At 36.2% G+C, this 7,387-nt stretch overlaps 1 long non-coding RNA gene across 2 annotated transcripts; it reads left to right on the forward strand.

Moving 5' to 3' along the window:
• The first annotated feature begins 36 nt into the window (after nt 1-36).
• LOC311067320 lies at nt 37-3,482 on the forward strand. Of its 2 annotated transcripts, XR_014603210.1 has the most exons (4): nt 37-571; nt 682-835; nt 1,133-1,277; nt 3,285-3,482. It is a non-coding gene; the product is annotated as an uncharacterized lncRNA (long non-coding RNA). The 2 variants fall into 2 exon arrangements; XR_014603209.1 differs by having other exon boundaries at nt 682-1,277.
• Nucleotides 3,483-7,387: the final 3,905 nt, after the last annotated feature.

Raw genomic sequence — 7,387 nt, forward strand, 5'->3', positions numbered from 1 at the left:
CTTTTTAGAACTAAAGGTCAGATGTTCTTGCTTCATTTGAAGCACACTATGTTCTTTGGAACATTCTCAAATTAAACTGGATAACATGATCATTGGCTCTTTGGCAAATTTGTGGAGTCGATGCAGTACTGTGTTGAAAAACAATAATAATTTGCTATATTAAATGGCTATTAAATACAGGCATGCCAATTCATACAACGGTGTAGAAACAAAAACAGCTTATATTCAATATCTTATATACACATTTTCTAATCATACATATTTAAATATTATTATTCACATAAGGTAATGTTACCGAAGACATACTGTACAGTATCCGTAATCTTTTGAAATATTACACTTCTTTTTTTTTTTTTTTTTAAAGAAGTTCATGCTCACCAAGGCTATATTTATTTAATCAAAATACACTAAAACATAAATATCACTGTGTTTTGTTTATTGGAGTCATTTTCCTTTTTTTTTTTTTGCTATTGTCTTTTGTTTCAGTTTGATGTTGACTATTTTGTAATTTGTTTAGTTGCAACCTTGTTGCTTTGTGATTTTTGTTGCCTGCAATCAGTGCTCATTTGTGGTGAGTGTTTTTTTTTTTACATCAGCAACATCTCAGAATTATTTTCTTATTATTTGGTACTTGTATCATTTGTGCGTAGCCTATTCATTGTCTTTTTGTGTTTATTTTAGGCTGACGGACCCCGGGTTGGGAGGCTAGCTTTTCTTGCCTTCTGGTGGTGGTATTTCAAGCACGGAGTGTGGTTTGCCGCTTATAACCGCACACCTGGGTGTGTGTGCGCAGTTTTTGGATAAGACACCTTCTAGCTAGCCTGCCCTGCTACGGGTAAGCCTCAGTCACCTTAAGCCCTATTTGGACGGGACTAGTTTGACATGGATAGGTGGGGTAAAGTAATAATTACCAGAGCTTCTCTGTGATTTTAGTCCCGTCTGAATGTGCCATCTAAGTAATCATTACGGACAATGTTAGAAAAGATTACAACAACTTTTACCTTCAGTAAAAAGGTCTGTAAAAATGATCTCAGGTAATACTAATCCCATGCAAATAGACCCGCTGTAAATATAGTTCGTAAATATTTTGTCATTTCGTGTTTTGTCACAGTGTTTTCTGTGGTTTTTCAAGTCAAGGAGATGCTTGAAAAAGCATTCAATTGCGTTCTAGACGCTGGGACATGTCAGTGGCTAAGTGTTTTCCACATACCATTCAGATCAGAAAGAAGATCGAAAGCACTTGTTAGAGGCACACTAGAAACATCTTTTAGCATTAGGTAAGTGCCGTTTACCAACACAATCCAATCTGAAGTTAATTAATACATCGTTCGACCGGACATAACTGTTTTATATATATATAAATAGAACAATCCTTCCAACCACTATAGATAGATTCTCAGATAGCTTACCTGATCTATCTCAGTTGCTCAGTGAACCCAAACAAACAGATGAACTAGAGGAAATGACTAGCACTATGAGCACCATTTTCTCTAGTACATTAGACATTGTTGCACCAATTAGATTAAAAAAAGGTAAACTAAAGCACCATGGTATAACAGTGCTACGCATGTTATCAAGAGAGAAACTCGTAATTTAGAGTGTAAATGGAAACAAACTAATTTAGAGGTCTTTAGAATCGCGTGGAAAAACAGTATGTCACATTATAAAAAGGCCCTAAAAGCAGCCAGGGCTGAGCATCTCCGCAAACTAATAGAAAATAACCAAAATAATCCAAGGTTTTTATTTAACAGCGTGGCTAGACTAACAAATAAACAGACATCACCTGAGCAAAATATTCCGTTACAGTGTAGTAGTAATGATTTTATGAATTTCTTCACTGAGAAAATAGATAGCATCAGAAACACAATTGTAAATGTACAATCTTTAATGGTGTCTTATGATTCAGCCTCAATTATCGCCCCTCAAGAACAACTACACCGCTTTACAACTATAGGACAGGAAGAGCTAAATAAACTTATCATTGCATCTAAACCAACAACATGTTTATTAGATCCAATACCCACTAAACTACTGAAAGAAGTGTTACCTGTAGTGGAAGATCCTCTTCTCAATATTATTAACTCGTCTTTATCTTTAGGTCATGAACCAAGAATATTCAAGTTGGCAGTTATAAAACCGCTCATTAAGAAACCGCAATTAGATCATAATAACCTAGCAAATTACAGACCCATTTCAAATCTTCCATTTATGTCTAAAATACTAGAAAAAGTTGTGTCCGCTCAATTGTGCTCTTTCTTGCAAGAAAATTCAGGATTCAGGCCGCATCATAGCACAGAAACTGCGCTCGTTAAAATTACAAATGATTTACTTGTAGCTTCTGACCAAGGCTGTATCTCAATACTAGTTTTACTCGATCTTAGCGCTGCGTTCGACACTATAGATCACAAAATATTCTTAAATCGACTACAAAACTACACTGGTGTTCATGGACAGGCATTAAGCTGGTTTAGATTGTACTTATCAGACCGCTACCATTTTGTCTGTTTAAATGTAGATAAGACGAAGATAATGCCAGTAAACTATGGAGTGCCGCAAGGATCTGTGTTATCTAAAGTTATCTAAATTGACAGAGTGTGTTAAAGATATAAAATACTGGATGACGTGTAATTTTCCGCTATTAAATTCAGATAAAACGGAGGTAAAACGTAACATGCTATCTGTTTCTGATGCAGAAAAGTTAGTTCATGAATTCATGACCTTGAGACTAGATTACTGTAATGCTTTATTAGCTGGTAGTCCTGCATCCTCAATAAACAAGCTACAGTTAGTCCAAAGTGCAGCTGCTAGAGTTCTTAATAGGTCTAGGAAATATGATCATATAACACCAATTCTATCATCTCTACATTGGTTACCTATTAAGTTCCGTATCATTTACAAAGTATTACTACTGACCTATAAAGCCCTAAATGGTTTAGCTCCTGGGTATTTAACGGAACTTCTATCGCCCTACAATCCATCGTGCTCTTTAAGATCACTAAATTCGAGGCTTCTGGTCAATCCTAGGATATCTAAGTCCACTAAAGGAGGGAGGGCGTTTTCACATTTAGCTCCTAAACTGTGGAATGGCCTTCCTGATATTGTTCGAGGCTCAGACTCGCTGTCCCAGTTTAAAACTAGATTAAAGACGCATCTCTTTAGCCAAGCGTTCGCATAATACTACCTTTTATACTACAGTTGAATCATATCAAATGCATTAATATTATGAACAGCAGCTATGCTAATTATTTCCCATCTGCTTTTCTGTCGTTATCTCGGGACGCTAGTTTCTATCCAGCCTCACATGGAACCTTCAGATGCCCCAACACCCGTGAAGAGAAGACTCGACGCCTGTGAAGAGACGACTCGACGCCTGTGAAGAGACAACTCGACGCCTGTGAAGAGACGACTCAATGCTGGCGATATATTATGCCCTAAATTAATACATGATTAACTAACTGTATTTTTCTATGTACATTTCTGAAATGCACTTTCTGTAAAGCTGCTTTGAGACAATATGTATTGTGAAAAGCACTATAGAAATAAATTTGAACTGAATTGAATTAAATATAGGTTATATGTGTTTGCGCACGTGATATCAGGAAGCAACGTAATACACACATGACGACAGGAGGTTGATGGCGATGCGCAAATTGAGTTACTCCTCCCACTTCTGCAAGTTTTACTGAGATATCTTATCCCGTGCGAATTGGCCATTAATATTACAGACGTCCTGTGGTAAAATTACATTACTCCATCTACCCTTGTAAAGTTAATCCCGTCCGAATAGGGCTTTAGTAATTTAATTTTCTTTATTGTGTGTGTGTTGACGTAATGTGCTATACTATTCATTTGAGTGACATTCTGCCTTGCTGTAAAAAAAGGTTTTATCTATTTATGTGAACTTAATTAACTTCTTTTTGTACTGATATCCACGTCTCTTTGCCCTCCATGGTAACGAACCTGTGTGCCCTTGCCCTATTTCCATTACTTCCCCTTTCTCTGAAAAGGGGTGACGTAGTCAGTTTGTCATATTACATTACCATTAAAAGATGTGGTATTTGTCAACTATTCACCCCCACCACCACACTACACATGGTTTGCTGTCTTTGTGCTTGGCCCCGATAATTGCTGCTTTGATTCAGTCATTAAATATTTGACTTGACTTGTATGAAGTTAATTCAGATGTTGAAACAGTACAAAGAAGGAATTAAATCAAATGTAATGGTAATTGTAAATACTTTGGATTAAAAGAAGTTTTTTTTTTCTTACATGCCATTTCTTTTGACAGCTACCACTTTACCCTGGTTCAAGATACACTGGATTAAAGATGAGGAGAGAAGACACCGTGTAAAGTCACTGCTGACTGCGGAATGTCAAGCTCTGCACTCTGAGGGCCACATTGTAAATCCTGTGGAGCAGGATTTCCAATGACAATGATTTGTTTTGTGTTTGAAGATGATGATATGTGTTATTCTTCAGAGACAGAAGTCATGGAGTACTTGAAGTCAGGTATTAGAGCTGGACATTCTCAACAAATTCCCACACATTAAAGTCATCTCACTCAAGTACAACACTGCAACACCATCGAGTGCTCCTGTGGAAAGACTTTTTTTGGGGAGTCTTGTGCTGACCCCAAAAAGAAATAAGACTTTCCAGCAAACGATTTGAGAACCTTCTTTTGATCAGATACAACCACTATTTTACTGTAAAGTAAAATAGTTGAAAAGTAAAAAAATTATTTGTACCCTGTAGTAGTACACTGTTAGACATTTCAAGGGTTTTTTTTACAGTAACTTATGGCAACACTGTTGCTATGTAATTAAGAAGTTTTACAGTAACTACATGGTACTGTAATTTTGTAATACAGTGCATTACTGTAAAAACCAAGCTAATCAGTACACTACTGTAATTATTTGTATTTGTACTAAATATAAATTAGATTTCATAATTTTGATATAGAATTAATTATTTATCCTACATAAGTACTACTGACATACAAATCAATTAGACAAAATGATCACAAAATACATTAAAAAAAAAACAAAAAAACTTTTCATATATATCACAAAATAAACAGTCTGCCAATGCTGGAAATGATGTGTTACATTTTTACACATTAATGGGTTAGTTTTGGGACAATGTTTTTTGTGTTAATTTTAACTCCTTCATTGTGTTAATGATTTTTACAAAGTAAATATGTCAGAAAGGTTAGCACAAATATGTGTAAACATGTTAAATTAACACATTATGTGCTGTCCTTCACTGCAGTGCACACATTGTTAAAAAAACATACATTAAATCCTAAACAAAACGTTAGCAATTGACAAAATTAATGTGAATTGGTTGTTTAGCTTATACAGTTATTATAATGAAATACCATCCATTACATTCATAAAACTGCAGAATGTAAATACATTTTTAAGCAGTCAAAAAGGAAATGTCCAACACAGGACAAAACACAGTTCTTTTCACAATACATGACATATAACCCCACCTTCAAAATAATTTCACTTATTTCCAAAAAATTGTTGGATTCATGTACACTGGTGGCCAAAAGAAGTATTTAAGTATCTTAATGTTTTTGAAAGAAGTCTCTTTGATGCTCAAGAAACATTTCTATTATTATCAGTGTCTGACTGTCTACTCCTCCATCTTTTCCACAGCATAGGAGTGAAAGTCATCATCAAAATAATCTTTAAGAAGCCAACACAATGTTTTTGTCCACCTTTGAGAATAAATGAACTTCTCCAAAGATTGGTTCCTGTTCAGAACTTGACTGACAACATCAGAATGTTCCCTGGTCTGTATGCGTGTCCACAAACACAAATGTACTCAGTCCTTCAGAGGATATCCCGGTTCCAACACTATATGAGAGAGAGAGAGAGAGAGAGAGAGAGAGAGAGAGAAAGAGAGGGGGGGGGGGGGGGGGGGGGGGGGGGGGGGGATTCCATATTAGTGTCAAATTATTTTTAACCTCCTTTTTTACATTTTTATTATTATTTATATGTAAACAGCCTTTTGTAAATAGCGTATTCAAACATTTCAGATGAACTAAATTAAATTATGCCAGATTAAATTTTACTACTTACAAAATCCTAAATTCTGTCCAAAAATGCTGAGACCCATAGAGAGAAAGACTGAAATCTATGATTTTGCCCATTTCAGCTTGTCTGCAGTGAAGGGGTACATGTTTGAGACAAATACACAGCAAGACAAATGCAAGAAATCACTGTGTGATGATCGTTCTCCTTCCTACAGTAGTTAACCCACCTGTGCGCTGATATTAGGACCTTCCTGGTCAGGTGGAACAGCAATGGTAGAGAGTCTTCTGCCAAATAAAATATCAAAATAATGCAAAAATATAGACTTAAGTTGTTTAGAATTCTAGATTTGGTATGAATGATTTAGTGAGAGTTTTACTGCAGTGCTTACCAGGATACATTTAATCTGGTGAGACTGAACATAGAAAATGGTCCATCTTCTGACTGGTTCATTTGCTGTGTAATAAATATAATATTAGACATGATGCAAGGTCACTTATTTGATATAAAGTTAGCCAATTTTATAGAGATTTTATAAGATATTGTATGCTACCTAGTCTGCACCAGTGGCTCCAAAGCACTTATCACATAATGCTAATCATTTCAGCAAACTAAAAATATATATCAAAAATATGATTTCAAGTACAGCTTAGGCCTACCTCAGGAATCTTGCTAGAAGTCACTGGCGCAAAAAGTTGCCTTTAAACACATGAAAAAATTGCAGTAAATATTAAGTAAGTTAAGGTTGTTATAGATGAATATCAGATGATGTCACCAACGTCTCCTCACTGACGTCACTCACTTCTAAAACTTGTCTGCCGCCATCTTGAGTACCTGATTCACGTCAGTCGCAAAGGCGAGCTATGCCTTCAATATGTTGTGCGGTGGGGTGCAACAACAAAAAAGGAGACCCCAAAATATCCTTTTACAGGCTACCTCAGGACGAAAAAAGACGCCGTAATTTGCGGGTGGGACGGGTGGGACATGTCCCCACCACTTTTGAAACATTTCGCGGCACGAATGTACCAATACAAATAAACAAAACATCTCCAGTTAACTAGCAGAGCATTTATTTTGTTCGCTTGTTAAATAAGAGGCGATCTAGCGCTGAAATGTGTTGTTTCTGAAATCAAGTGATCAAAGTGCTTGTTGCCACTGCGATCAGTGGCGCGGATACTGTGTTTGTCTCCAGTCTTCACTCGGATGCGCGCTTCAATGTGGAGAGACTCTCTATTCGTTCCGGTGAAATTACAAAACAAACTGCACACAAACGTGTCCCTGCCTGATATACAACCACTGATCAACATAATCGGTTTTGATGAGAAAAAAAAAAAAAAACTATATGA

This window comes from Abramis brama, assembly GCF_963993115.1.
Source record: "Abramis brama genome assembly, chromosome: 17".
Classification (NCBI taxonomy): domain Eukaryota; kingdom Metazoa; phylum Chordata; class Actinopteri; order Cypriniformes; family Leuciscidae; genus Abramis; species Abramis brama.